The 15,941-nt window shown below is 41.7% G+C and overlaps 1 pseudogene; it reads right to left on the bottom strand.

Moving 5' to 3' along the window:
* Positions 1-232: 232 nt before the first annotated feature.
* LOC143389342 (guanine nucleotide-binding protein G(I)/G(S)/G(O) subunit gamma-5 pseudogene) lies at positions 233-439 on the bottom strand (annotated as a pseudogene).
* Positions 440-15,941: the final 15,502 nt, after the last annotated feature.

Here is a 15,941-nt window from a genome sequence, read left to right as displayed (position 1 = left end):
CTAAAAAATAAATAAATATTGTATGTTGCTGCCAGTGTATATAAAATAATTACCCTTGTGAAATAGAAATTCATGAAAATTCAGAGAGGTAGATCTTAAAGATTGACAAAAGTAGAAGATTGTATTTTGGTACATGTGTTACAGGGAAATTTTTTGTACAGGCTTCAAATTAAGCTCTCTTGAATATTCACTGGTTCTTGAGCAGTGGGTTTGGGAAACCTCAGAAAGATGACTACAAAAAGGAATAGACTTTCTGGGGTCTGAAGGAACTTGTACATGAAGATACTCCAGTCAGTAGGGGATCATGGTGAGCATTCTGAAGACAAAATTTTTTCAAGGCTGCAACTGCCTGGGAAACCTTCATGTGGTTGAGTCCGGCCTCCAGCCAGAGCTGCTGAACCACCTTCTTCATAGTGTCAACACTGGAGGAACCAGACATGGTGCATTCAAGGGCCAGGTGACTCTTCTTTCAGAGGGTCCACAGGTCACCGTCAGCTGGGCCAGATGACTGGGCAGCGTGCAGCAGAGAAGATTCTTTTTTTGAGGGGGGGCCTGTGGATTGAACTCAGGGCACTTGACCACAGAGTCACATTCCCAGCCCTTTTTTTGTATTTTCTTTAGAGACAGGGTCTCACGAGTTGCTTAGCACCTCACCATTGCTGAGGCTGGCTTTGAACTCACGAACCTCCTGTCTCAGACTCCCGAGCCACTGGGATTACTGGCTGTGCACCACTGCGATTGGCTAAAAAAGAGATTTTTATAGAAAAAGAGATAAATAATTGCCAGGAATTAAGGGCTTATTCTTTTTTTTTTTAATTGTTCTATTCTACATGACAGTAGAATGCATTTTGACACAACATGCATAAATGGAGTATTACTTCTCATTCACCTGGTTAAGGGCTGATTCTTTATCTGAAAACCCAGAAAGAGAAGCATGTCTCTTGGGAGCATGAAAGCAGTCATTCCAGTGTAGCTGAAGTCTGGGAAAGCCCAAGGCTAACTTCATGGAGACCCCATACTTCTGACACAGAAGGCAAAAGATAACCCAGTATCTTTGATAAGGGCCTAAGAGTAAATGGGAAGTCTCAACTGGTTCTAAGGATGAGTCACTGTCTATGGGGACACATTCCCCACTGAGCTAACAGAAGGAAACTCAGTTCCTTGTATCTAAATAGCATGTTTTAGGTTTCCATTTTGTTGTGAATTCAATGAACAAATATTTGTTCAGCTCCTATGTTAGCCTGGGAACTCCATGAAATACTTATTTTCTTTACCCCATTGTCCAGGTTCTTGTAACTGTCTGGCCAGCTACATGAGGACTGTGATGGTCACTTTCTCCTTCTTCTGAAACTACACCCTTATATTTCCTCCTTTACCAGTAACCGCCCCCCCCACCCAGCCCATCTCTCTTTTAGTATCAATGTGAATGACATTTGTCTTTCTTCACAGTGCAATATCTAATTCCCCTCTTCTATTACCACCATATTCTTTTTTGAAATTTTTCTTATTGTGTGAAGGCTTTATTGGAACAATTCTTAATATGTGTCTTCCATTGCAGCCTCCCATCTTGGGAGTTGAAGACCCTTCTTTTATCTCCTTTGGGTTAATTATTTCAAACAGGTAATTTAGACCATTAAAGTCCCAGGAATTTGAATCTTGGATCAGAAGGGATTCTAGAGGTGGGGCTAATGGCAATTCTAGGGACAGATTATTCATGAACCTGTGGATTTGTGCCAGCTCCCTGGAACTGCCTTGATTCTGCGATTTGCCACAAGCCAGATAACTGCCTTAATTCTCTGAACTCCTGATACCCTTCCAGGAATTTCTCTATTTGCTTTGTATAACTAGAGTTGGTTTCTGTTCTATGCAAATCACAGCTGGAACTGATGCAGTAAAGCTTCTATTCATTCAACTGAATATGCAATAAATTTAATTGAACACCTATCCTGCCCCAGTCAGTCTCAGTGTCTGCCAAAGTGATTATCCAAACTGATTTGTGGTAATATGTCCAAGGAAAAGATTGGAATTCAGTTTGTTGATCAGCTTTGTGTCACTGACAAAATACTTAAGATATACAACTAGAAAGGAGAAAAGATTTATATTTGGGTTATAGTTTCAGAGGTTTCATTCCATGATTAGCTGATTCTGTTGCTTTTAGGCCTATAGTGAGGCAGAACATCACTGAGGGAGCATGTGGTAGACTAAAGCTATTGACCTCGTGGTGCCTAGGAAGCAAAGGAGAATTTGCTTTTATAACAAAGCCTCTCACTCAAAACCCAGTAAACTCTGAACCATAAATGAATGAATGCATTGTTGAAGTCAGAGTCCTTGTGATTTAATCAGTTCTCAAAGACCCCCACCTTCGAACACTGCTGCATTGGGGACCAACTCTTCAACACTTGAGCTTTAGGGGTCATCTAAGAATACCCAGAATTAGCAGAATTAAACCCTAAGCTGATATTTCTTTTAAAAAAAAAAATGTTTATTTCTTAGTTTTAGGTGAACACAATATCTTCATTTTACACTTATGTAGTGCTGAAGATGGAACCCAGTGCCTTCTGCATGCTAGGCGAGCACTCTACCACTGAGCCACAACCCCAGCCTGCCGCAGCCCTGCTGGCTGGGCAAAATAACCGGGGGGTGACGAATAACTTGTGTATGTTGATGCAGCAGGAATGGAAGCCGTTTATTGTAGGAGAACAGAGGTATTTATACATTTTGCACAGCTTATCTTAATTAGCATAAACTAGATACAGCAGTCAACCAATCAGGAATCTCCACACTTAATGGCTCGCTTTTGTTACTCCACAAACCACTCCCTCTGGCATTTTGCCAGGCGCCATCCAGACTTGTTTACAGACTCTAACATATCCCCTTTTGTTTAATTTAAATAGGGACCATAGTGATTTTTACAGAAACACCATAAATAACCTGCTAGAAACAGAAAGGGAGGATACAAAATGTTACAATACCAAGCTAATTGATGGCTCCATGAAGAAGCCCTTGGAAAAATTATACCAGCAATGACACCATTAGCAAAAATACCGAGTTACAATTTGTTATAGAATAAGAATAAGGGCCAAGCACAGAGTCTCAGGTGGGAGGAGGACCAGATATGGCAGTGGTGGGCTGGTGACTAAAAGGATGGGAGGTGATGAGCAGGTAGGCTCTTTTGTCTGTTCACTGTCTCGGGGTCTGCAGCGTCCCCTCCCCCACTGATGCTGCCCACCAGTCTTACTGACAGAGCCTTTAGTCAAGAGATTGCCATACTAAAGGAATCCCAGGGCAGAGATGCCCACCCCTATCATTCCTATTCAACACTAAAAAGAAAAAGCAATAAAGATACACAGATTGGAAAGAAGGTAATGAAACTGTTCTTCACAGATGACAATTTTCTATGTGGAATGTACAACAGCCACAAAATGCTGAGGGAGAACTCAGTGGTTGAGCACCCCTGATTCAACCCCTAGTCCTAGAAAAACAACACTAAGGACTCCTGCTCTTGGGAAGATGCTATGAAGAAAATGGAATGACAAGTCGCAGATTGCAAGAAGAGATTTGCAAAACCTAGATTTGAATCTGATGTAGAAAACTCTTAAAACTCAATAAGAAAACAACCATTTTTTCAAATGGGCAAAAGATTGGAGTAAACGCTTTTGGGGGGAGTGGGTACCACGGATTGAATATAGGGGCACTCAAACACTGAGCCACATCCCCAGTCCATTTTTTTTTTTTTGTATTTTATTAGAGACAGGGTCTCACAGAGTTGCTTAGTGCCTCGCTTTGCTGAGGCTGGCTTTGAACTTGGAATCCTCCTGTCTCAGCCTCCCAAGCTGGTGGTATTACAGGTGTGCACCACTGTGCCCTGCCAGGAGTAAACACTTTACCAAAGACCCACTGATGGCCAAACAGACATGAAAATAGGCTCAACATCATTACTCATTAGGAAAACACAACCTGGAACCTTAATGAAATACTACAACTCATTTAATAAGACAGGTTTGATTAAAAGACAAAACAAAATAACAAAGGACAGTGTGAGGGGCTGGGGTTGTGGCTCAGTGGTAGAATTCTTGCCTAGTGTGTTTGAGGCACTGAATTCGATTCTTAGCACTGCATATAAATAAATAAAAGGTCAACTGATACCTAAAAGATATTTGAAAAAAAAAAGTGTGAAATGTTGGTGAGGATGTGAAGCAACTGGAATTCCCAAACATTGCTGGTAGAATTTAGAAACCTTACAGTTGTTTTGGAAGACAAATTTGGCAATTTCCTACAAAGTTCCACACGTGTTTACCTTATGACTCAGCAATGCCACCCTTAAGAATTTATTCAACAAAAATGAAAACTTATGTTCACATGCCTGTGCATCAACGTTTGGGGCAGCTTTATTTATAACTACCCCAAACTAGCTGGGCATAGTGGCCCACACCTATACTCCCAGAGGCTTGGGAGCCTGAAGCAAGAGGATGGCAAGTTCAAAGTCAGCCTCAGCAACTTAGTGATGTGCTAAGCAACTTAGTGAGACCCTGTCTCAAAATTAAAAAAAAAAAATTAAACATAATGGGAGGGGTGCTAGGAATGTGGCTCACTGATTAAACACCCCCGGGTTCAATTTCTAGTATGAAAAAAACAAAACAAAACAAACAAAAATACTCGCAAAAACTAGATATAATGTAAAAAATCCTTCGTTTGATGAATGTATAAACAATCTGTAGGGCATCCGTACGCTTCTACACAGCAATAAAAGGAAATAAAATACTGATTATGAGCGACAATATGGATGAATCTCAAATACATTGTCCTAAATAAATAAAGCCAGAGAAAAGAAGGCAATGACTCCATTTACAGGTGATCCTGGAAAAAAAGAAAAACCAGAAGGACATAGGGAGAGAGACTGACAACAACAGGTGAATGAAAGGATATTCTGGAGTAAAGAAACTGCCTAAACTTGATCATGCTGGAGAATGCAGGACAGTATCCATTTGTCAAAATCCCTTATCCTAGACTAAAAGGGTGAATTTTGCAGTTTTAATTTATTCCTCAATAAATGAGTTTTTGTTTTTTTTTTTTAATCCCACCATGGCTCCCAGGTTTCCACTTCATCAAAACTAAATTTCACGCTCAACTTTTAGGGGCTTTTTAATCTTGACTCCCACGGGGTCAACTTCATTGCCCATGCCACCTTGGGTTTGATTTAGAATCCTTCCTTCCTCATTTCCTTAACATCCTACTTTCGGGTTTCTGTGCCTTTTTGCAAAGGTGTGCCTCTCACAGACAACACCCTCCTGTCTTCCACCTTTGCAAAATCACACCTAGGACAGGAAGAGTGGCACATCCTCCTCTACAATGCTGGCCTCGCCAAACTCAGTTTCTTGCAGGCTGCTACACCACTCAGGACCAACCCCCGTCTCAAGCGTTTTCCTGGGTGTCTGCTGGTGTTATTCTGATCGCAGGGTTCTTATCAACACAAGCGCAGGATGCACCCATCCCTCAAGTAACAGGCTCTCCATGCAATGCACCCACGAGGAAGAATGACCACTGAGCTCCAGGGGGAGGAAAGATCTGAGCTGCATCTTAAGGGGTGGGTCTGGAAGGACTCATGAGGCACCATCAGGACCAAGGGCAGTGAAGATCAGCCGAAAGTGCTGGATTCCCAAAGATGCAAGATGCCTCCGCACCGTCTGGTATTGCAGTACTCGCTTACCTTGCTCACCGACACAGCCTGTATCATCATGATCAGAATGACAGGCAGCAGGAGTACCAAGACAGGTACAGCTACTGCGATGCTGTGCATACACAAGCTAAGAAGAACAAACTGTTCTCTCCTGGCCCTCCCCAACGACCGACACGCCCTCATTAGCCCCGCCCTGGCTGGCCCCGCCCACCCACTTTTTCCTCCCTGGACTGGACAATTAATCCAGCACACCCAAGAGAAACCTCACCCCACCATGCTGTCCTCCCACTTGACCCTTTTCAACCTTCATTACGCCACTTCTTGGCCTCCCTAGATTCTTGACTCCATAGTCCATCCTACCACGCCCATCTCCCTGACCCCACTAGCCTTCAACTTGTCCTTCATAGATCCTCCCAAGTAGCTTCTCCCTTTAGCCCTGCCCACAACATCAGCTCTCCCTCGGTTAACCCCGCCTCTTGGCTGTCCTGCCCCTTGGCTGTCTGTCCCTCCCCACAACCCATTCTCTTCCCAGTGTGGGCCCTTGGGACTGGGTGGATACGCCATGGCTGAGTCCAGCGACAAGGGCATGTGTCTTGTACCAATGAGAAAAAGCACACTGGTAGCCAGAAGAACAACCAGATAAAGGCACAGGGACACCAGCAGCAGCACGAATACGCGGAAATTTCTTTGACCTACACAATTGTTTACCCACAGGCAGTGGTGGTCAAAGTCCTAGGGGAGAGAAGGCAGACCTTGAGGGTCTATTTGGCTTAGCCCAATACACCCAAATCTTGAGGCCCCCCCTCAACCCAGCCCCTAGACCTCCTGCTCTTGGCCCTGCACGTGAGCTCCCATCTCCAGGGTGAAACCAGCACGTCCATGGATAGAGCACAGTTAGGACGCCATGGCTCATCAGGTCATTTGTCATGAGTGAGGTCTTTAGAGACAAGACCTGCCTGGTGTCACTTTGAGCAGGATACAGAAAAGCTCTGAAGCTGTATTTTTTCAGATACTGGGTAAGGATGAGAAGAATTTCTTGCCCAGCCAGCCTTCTGTACTTGGAAACCCGTGCAATGTGTGCACATGAGAGAACAACACTCGGAACCCAGGAAACCCTCAATTGGACACCCAGAGGTGGACAGGCAATGATACCCAGAACAGGGCAGCAGCTGGCCTAAAGTTATGGGTATCTAGTATCAGCAAACTAGTTGGACAGTCACTGCCTTTCCTCCCCTTGACTCCACCAGGCTCAGCACAGATGGTGCCCTTTGCATGTCAGCACCTGTGCAAGCAAGGCCAGCGTCTCAGGACAAGTGCAGAACTGGAGGCAATAACATATATAAGTGACCAAGAGTGGCTGAGAGCCACTTGTAGCAGTGTGGGAAGATGATCTCATACCCACCCCTGGACCACATATGATGTGAGGTTCCTGGTTCTGGCCAGGTGCCCTGGGATGGGTTGGTGAGTGGACAGGAAGGAGGAGTACTTATCTCCACACAGATATTACAGAAGGGACAGTGGTGGGTCTGGGGTGGACGATGGAAAGAACACTTCGAGCACCACTGCAGGCGAAAGGCCATGTTGTTCACTCGTGCTATGTATTGAATGTTGGGGTCCTCTTCTAAGGAGCCTGGCAGGGGAAGAGATTTGGGCAGTGGCAGGAGGCCCTTCCACCACTCTACTGCTTGGGGCCGCCCCATAGCATCATTGGGCAACAAGAAGGGTGGGGAGGAGGAGGGCAGGGGAATCCCGGTCCCTGTTGAGCAAGCTGACCACTCAGATGGGCGGCAGTCAGAGAGAAAGGGCTGTCCAGCCACAGGAGCTCTATACAAAGCTCTCCCCTTTTGGAATAGTGATCAGTGCTTGAAGTCGTGTGTAAAATGGGAAGGAGGAGGAGTGAACTGCGTGGTTTTGAAGAGCCTGCTGGCCTCTCTTGCCAGCCTGCCCAGTCCTTCCTTCTAAAGCAGCTGGAACACCTCCAGGATTCTGTTTTTTCGCACTTCAGTGGCTTGGGAAATGAAGTGCCAGGGCCCAAGTAATGATGACATGGAGGGAAGGGCTCCTGAGGCCACGGGGGTGGAGGGTGGGGTTGAGGGGGGGTTAGCATGTTTGAAATCACCCCTATAGGCATCAGCCCTTGGGATACCACCTCCTTCTCCAGGGGTCTGAGGCCTTATCTTTGTGTAAAATGCCTGGGTCTGACCCGTTGAGGAAAATGAGGCTGCAGAAGGACACTATAAAGAGTAGGCCCGAAACCACCGCAAATTCCCACTGCCCATTCTGAGCCAACCACCGGCACCTGAAACCAGAGCCAGACTCAGTCCTAGTCTGGGGAAATCCAGAGCTCCCCACAAGGCCTAGTTCACCTGAGGTAGGACTCACTCGCCTTAAGGACAGATTAAATATCCAGGTTAGAGACAGACCATGGAGACTCCACAAAATGTCACCAGCATTACCAGTCTCTCATAGTTCCCTAAATGCGTCAGGCACTCCAGACCTCTGTGCTTTCACATTGGGTTCCCTCTAACTCTATATCCTCCTTCCCCTGCTGACCCTCTCTCTCCACTTCCCTCCCTGCCTCTGTACTGTCCTTGTCTATTTTCTCTTCTGTGTCTAAGACACTGACACCTTCCGTGGGAGACTCACGGGAAGGCGAAGAAGATGCCACTTATTGTAATAAGAAGCATTGCATTAAAAGCTGGAAACAGGCTTGTTTTCAGCCATGAGGATTCGATCGGAGGTTCATTTGGGGGTGTGATACTCTGTGAAGAGGCCATGGCTAGACCACCAAGTCTCACAGACTGAAGCCACCAACGAACTCTTCTGGGTTGGCACCCAGACTGCCATGACAACAGAAGTGACATCACAGAGGTTCTGGAATGGGGGCTCTGGCTGTTTCCAGTGACTTCTGAGATCAACCTTCCCCTACCCCCACATACGCACATGTTGTAGACTGGGACATCCTGCTCTTATGATGGTAGCTTTGTTGGAGCTTGTGATGATGTGATGTGGTTTGTCCCCAAAGGTTCAAAGGCTGGAGGGTTGGTCCTCAGTGATGAGGTGGTAGAACCTGAAACAGGTGGGCCTAATGGGAGGTAACTCAGTCACTCTGCAAGATGCCCTCTCAAGGGAGTAATGGACTTCTCATGGGCCCCCATTTGCTCCTGTAAGAGGGAGTTGTTATAAAAAGAGCCAGATTGGTCCCTCCCTGTTTTCTGACCATGCAATCTGTTGAACACCCTCACCAGAGATCACTTGCAGGAGCTGCCAAATCTTGGATTCTGAGTTAAATAAATTTTACCTCCTTATAAATTATCTGTTCTCGGGTATTTTGTTAGAGCAACAGAAAGCAGGCTAATACAGAGGCTATAAAATATGTGAAGATGGCATGGGGAGAAGTTTGGTGATGGTTATCCCCCTTTCAGGCCCAGTGCTAACTGAAGTCAACAGTGCTCATTGCTCATCCTAGCTCCACTTCTTTCTTTTTGTTGTAACAGAGCTCCAGTTTGGGGAAGGAGGTAGAAATCTACCAATTAAATATCTTCCCAGTTTACTCACTTCCATGGTGGGATTTATGATGTAATTCTCTCTCAAAAATAAAATGAGCTGGGGATGTGACTCAATGGTTAAACAATCCTAGGTTCAATCCCTGATGATGATGATAATAACAATAATAATAATAATAATTTGTACATATTTATGGCATAAACATAATTTGAAACATGTATACATTGAAGAATGTCTGAGTCAAGCTTTTTAACATATACATTACTTCATATTCTTATTTGTGGTGAGGACTCTTAAAATCTACTCTTTGAGTCATTTTTAGTGTAGATAACATTATCAACTGCACTCATTCTGTTGTATGTTATTATTAACTTTAGTCATTATATTGCACAATAGATCCCTTAAACTCATCCCTCTCATCTAAGTGTAATTTGTTCTCCTGGGACCAGCATCTTCCCCCTCCACAGCCCAGCCACTCCTGGGCCCCTGGCAGTCACCATTCTGCTCTCTGTTTCTATGAGTTCAACTTTTATAGATTCCACATGTAGGTGAGATCATGTGATTGTTGCCCTGTGCGTGGCTATTTCCCCCAATAAAATGTCCTTTGGCCTCATTCATTTGTCATAAATGACAGAATTTCCTTATTTTTTTTAAAGACTAAAGAGTATCCCCTTATATTTCTAAACCACATTTTCTGTATCCATTCATCCACCGATTGGCTGGACCATAGGGTAGTTTTTTGTTTTTGGTTTTTGGGTTTTTTTGGTGCTGGGGATTGAACCCAGGGCCTTGTCCATGCAAGGCAAGCACTCTCCCAACTGAGCTCTATTTTTAATTTTTAAAGAAACTTCCCATACTAATTTTCATAATGACTGTACTAATTTACATTCCCCCAAACATAGTACAAGAATTCTAGTTTCTCCACATCCTGACCAGTACTTAAAATCTTTTGTCTTTCTTTTTCTTTTATTTATGATGGGGGTTGAACCCAGGGGTACTTTAACCCTGATAGCCATCTGGAGACCTTTTTACTTTTTATTTTGAGATCAGGTCTCACTAAGTTGCTGAGGTTTACCTTGAATTTATAATCCTCCTGCCTCAGCCTCCTGAGTTACTGAGATTAAGGCATGTGCCACTGGTTCTTTTGTCTTTTTGATAATAGCCATTCTAATAGGTGCGAGAGGGTATCCCATTATGATTTTAATTGCATTTCTCTAATGATTAGTAATGTTGAATATTTTTTTCAGATTTCTCTTTTTCAGTTGTGTTTCTACTGAGAATGAAGTGATGTTTGGGTCACAGTCTACCACCAAATTTTATGTCAATTTCTGTTGTAGCACAAGAAGAAGGGATGACATGCATTGGGTCATGGAAAAAGGTCAGGAGTGGTACTAGAATCATAACTACCCGGTCTATTGAGCTTTGGAGCAGACCATGATAGCCTTAGGGTTTCTTTTTCTCTTTGGTATTTTTAATTAGATATATATGACAGCACCATGCATTTTAATTCATTGTACACAACTGCAGCACAAATTTACATTTCTATGGTTGTACCTGATGTAGTGTTCACACCATATGTGCATTCATACATGTACCTAGGGTAATGATGTCCATCTCATTCCACCATCTTTTCTACCCCCATGCCCCCTCCTCACCTCTGCCTCCCCTTTGCCCCATCAAAGTTCCTCCATTTTTCCTTATCAGAGAGAACATTCAGCCTTTGGATTTTGGGGATTGGCTTACTTGATTTAGCATGATATTCTCTAACTCCATTCATTACATGTCGTAATTTTATTCTCTTTTAATGCTGAGTAATATTCCATTAGGTATATATACCACAGTTTCTCTATCCATTCATCTATTGACGGGCATCCAGGCTGTTTCCACAGTTTAGCTACTGTGAATTGAGCTGCTATAAACATTGATATGACTGTGTCCCTGTAATATGCTGATTTTAAGTCATTTAGGTATAGACCTAAGAGAGGGATAGCTGGGTCAAATGGTGGTTCTATTCCAAGTTTTCTAAGGAATCTCCATACTGCTTTCCAGATTGGGTTGCACCAATTTGCAGTCCCACCAGTAGTGTATGAGTGTACCTTTTCCCCTTCCACATCAACATATATCATGGTCTGTCTTCAGCACACAGGGCACTTTGTGGTACAACCACTGTTCTATGTGGTTTACATGAATTAACCCACAATTCCTTGTTTTACAGATAGGGAAATTGAGTGACCAGGGGCTAAGTGCAACCCAAGGTCTCCCTGCTGGACAGTTGTAGAGCTGTGATTTGGACTTATGAGGTCTGGCTCCAGAGTCCTTGCCACCAACCACCAAGCAAGTGACTCCAGGAGGAGTTGCAGTCAGGGGGCTGAGTAGAAAGGGAGTGAAGTTGGAGCATGGGATCAGTGTCTGAGATGGGTGCTGCCAATAATGGAAAGGAGCCCTGATTGGTGAATCCCAGAGGGCAGACCACATTTAGGTCCCTTGAGAATAGTGATCCTGGACATGGAGGTAACCATTGTGAAAAGAGCAACCATTCTCCAGAACAGAAACCTACTCTCCAAGTACAAGGATTTCACCAGAGCCTTGTCCCTCGAGGGGGAAGGCGTTTCTCCTACTCTAGGCTCTTATCTCCTGCAAGGTGCTAGTGGTGGTGGAAAAGTAGGAAACACCAGTGAAAGTCACACCCCAGCAATACAGGCTCACTCAACACCATGATCTAATCATAGACCACAGAATCCTTCTTTCCTCTCTACTGTGCCACTATACCAAAAAGCCTCCGCACAACCTTAGAGAATTAGAGATGAAAGAGCTGAAGACACAAATTCTTTCTGGGCAAGAAATGAAAATAAACACATTATAGGAATCTGAAAGTTTCTGGCCTCTTTGGCAACAGAAAACACTAAACATGACCGAACTTCTAGACAGATGAGCACAAAATCTCACCAAATAAATGGCCTATTTACCTCAGTTCCTATTATTCAGTACACTGTCTAGCTTTCAATCAAAAATAATTATAAGGTATACATACTAAAAAGCAAGAAGAAAGAAAGTCTAAGGACATAAACCAAGCATTCGAATGAGATCCTCAAATGATGAGGCTGTGGGAATTATCAGTCAGGGATTTGAAACAACTATGATTGAGATCCTAAGGGTTATAGAGGGTTATAGCTGAACAAGAATATTAAAGAAAAGATAGATAATGTAAGCTAATGATGGAAATGGTAAACAAGAAAAAAAAAGAAAGACTGGAGATAAAATGACTAAGATGAATGCTTAACACCTTTGATGGGCTCACTAGTACCCTGGACATGACTGGGGAGAATATTAGTGAACTTGCAGATAGGTCAGAAGAAATTTCTCAGGCAAAATTGCAAAGAGAAAAGAAAAATTGAAACAGAAAATTTAAGAACAACGGGGCAATTGCAAAAGATAAACACATGTGCAGTTGGAATAGGAGGAGGAGAAGCAAAATAGAACAGAGTTGAGGAAAGACTTCGAGTAATAATGACAGAAAACTTTTATGAAGTAATAGATACAGGGAGTTCTGAGAACATCAAACAAGGCAAATACCCAAAATCTACACCTACCATTTTTCAAATTGCTGAAAATCAAAGCCAAAGAGATGGTACTTAAAGAAATAATCTTACTCATAGAGGAGCCAAGATAAGAATCTTAGTGGACTTCTCCTAAAATGTGCTAGAGAAAGAGAGTTGAGTGAAATTTTGAAGTGTTGAAAGGAAAACCCACCAGCCTATAATCCTTTACCCAGTGTATCATGGTTTGATATTGTGTGTCCTCCAAAAGCTCATGTGGGAGACATGCAGGAATGTTCAAAGGTGGAAAATTGGATTGTGAGAGTTGTAGCCTAATCAGTAGATGAATGCACTGATATGGATTAACCCAGTGATATCTATAGACAGGTGGGTCAACTAGGGGCATGCCTTTGGGCCTTGTATTTTGTTCCTGGTGAACTGAAGTGTTTTCTCTCTCTCTCTCTCTCTCTCTCTCTCTCTCTCTCTCTCTCTCTCTCTCTCTTTCTGGCTGTCATGTTCTGAGCTGCTCTCCTCTGCCACCTTCTGCCCTCATGTTCTGACTCAGCTTGAGCCCAGCACTATGGAGTCAGCTGACCATGGACTGAACCTCTGAAAATGTGAGCTAAAATAAATTTTTCCTTCTCTAAATTGTTTCTTTTTGGGTATTTTGGTCACAGTGATGCAAAAGCTGACTAAAACAGTGAAATTATTCTTCAAAAGTGAAGCAGAAATAGAGTTTTTCACATAAGCAAAAACAAAGGGAAATTGTCACCAGCAACTTGCTCTGAGCAAACGTTCAAACAAGTTCTTCAAGGAGAAGAAAAATGATGTAGATCAGAAACCTGGATCTTCATAAAGAAAAGAAGAGCACTGGAGAAGAAATGAAAGTGAAATGCCATCTTTTCTTTATTTTATTCCTGATATAAAAGATAACCATGTGTTTAGAGCAGTAACAGTAACCATATATTGGGTGATTATAGCATAGGAAAAACTGAAATTAATGAGAGCAATATCATAGGGTATCTGCACTACACGTGAAAGGGTGGAGTATTATTTGAAGATGTTCTTATATTCTTATGATGTACATTGCAAACTCTGGGGCAACCACTAAACGTCTGATAAAGGAGGATAGTTGTTATTCTAAGAGAGGGGATAAAATAAAATCATAGAAAATGCTCATATAACAAGAGAAATGGAAAAATGTGTTAAGAATAAAGGCAAAAAAATAGAGAAAGCAATTATAAATACAACAAATACTACTCAAACTCTACCAATAATCACTTTAAATGTGACTAGTCTAAATATATCAATTAAAAGAAAAAGTGTCAAACTGAATAAAGAAACAAGACTCCACCACACATTGTCTATAAGAAACCCATTTTGATTATGAAGACCCAGATACAATTAGAGATGCACTATACCAACTAATCAATGGGAATCTGCAATAGCTATATTAATTTTACATAAAGTACATTTCAGAATATGGAAAATTATCAGCAATATAGAGGGACAAACTCCAAGAAGACATAGAATTCTAAATATGTAAGCATTTAGCAACAGAAATCTAAATATGTGACACCAAAACTGATATAACTCAAGTAGAAATTGACAAAATTCACTACTATATAATTGGAAACTTCCAAACACTTCTGTCAGGGCTTGATAGATGAAGCAGGCAGAAAATCAATAAGCATATGGTTGACCAGAAAGGCGCTGTCTATCAACCTGATCTTATTGGAATTCTAAAATACTCTATCCCAAAAGAATAGAGTACACATTCTATTCAAGTTTACACCATGTCCTGTATGTCATAAAATAGTCATCAATAAAATTAAGGGATTAGAAATCAAATAAAATATATTCTTATACCACAATGAAATTAAGCTGAAAATCTCCAATAGAAAGAGAACTGAAAAATCCTCAGATATTTGGGAATTCAATAATACATTTGTAAATAACATATGAGTAAAAATAGTCTCAAGGGTAATTTTTGAATGTTTTGAATTGAACAAAAGAAATTACAATTTATCAAAATTACACAATTTATCCAATGAACTGTGTAAGCATTTAGTGCACTTAGGGGAATTTATAGCACTGAAGACACAGACGAGAGAAGAGGGAGCTAAACAGTAATCTAGGTTTTAGAAGCCAAAGCAAAAGAGGAATTTAAGCCTAAAGCAAGCAAAAAGGAAAAAAAAAAGAAAAATCAATAAAATTAAAAACAATAGAAAAGTTACTACAAACCACTCTATGCCCACAAATTTGATAATTCAGCTAAAATGATGGGTTCCTTGACAAACTACTCAAACTCACACAGGGAGAAATAGACAATGTGCATAGGTTTGTTTCTATGAAGGAAAATAAATTAAAAGCTAATAACCTTCTAAAAGAGAAAACATCGGGTTTCATTGGCTTTTCTGGTGAATTCTATGAAAATTTTGAAAAAAAGAAGTGACCTCAATGGTGTACTATTTCTCCATCATCTCTTCCAGAATATACTGGTTCATCAATTTAAATAAGTGTGCCATACTAACAAAAGGTGTAATAATAAGGCCATCTGGGTGTAGAGCATAGGAGAACTATGTCTTTATACCTATGCAATTTTTCTTTAAATAAAAAACTGTTCTATAAAAAAGTTTATTTTCTTAAACAAGAGCTGAAAGGAAAAATTGTCAAACCAGAATTCTATATCAAGCCAAAAAAAACCAAATGACTACATTAACATGAATACATATAATGTGTGTATATATGTATATACTTTATATGTGTATACACTTTAAATATTGAAATACATATATAAAGTATTAAGAGAAAATGGAGACAATTTCTGATAAAGAAAAGCTGGGAGAACCCATCACCAGCAGACCTGTACTCCAAGAAACACTAAATGAAGGTCTCTGGACTAAAGGAGAGTGGTACCAGTAGATGATCAGATCCTCAGAAAGATTTGAGTGTCAGAAATGGTAACTATGTAAATTATGCAGGAGCATAGTTTCAAACTATCACTTTTTCTCTTAATTCATTTAAAAATATCCTACAGTTTAAAGAAAAATGACAGCATCGTATGGTGGGATTTATCAGGTATGGAAATGGAATTCTTGTCAGAACTGCAGCATATAATAGGAGGTTAAAATTAGTATGGACTAGGTGAGTGTGGTGGCATGTGTCTGCAATCCCAGAGACTCAGGCTGACGCAGGAGTATCAAAGCCAGGCAACTTAG

Source organism: Callospermophilus lateralis, unplaced genomic scaffold (genome assembly GCF_048772815.1).
Source record: "Callospermophilus lateralis isolate mCalLat2 unplaced genomic scaffold, mCalLat2.hap1 Scaffold_86, whole genome shotgun sequence".
NCBI lineage: Eukaryota > Metazoa > Chordata > Mammalia > Rodentia > Sciuridae > Callospermophilus > Callospermophilus lateralis.
This window is presented reverse-complemented; position numbering and strand designations above follow the sequence as displayed.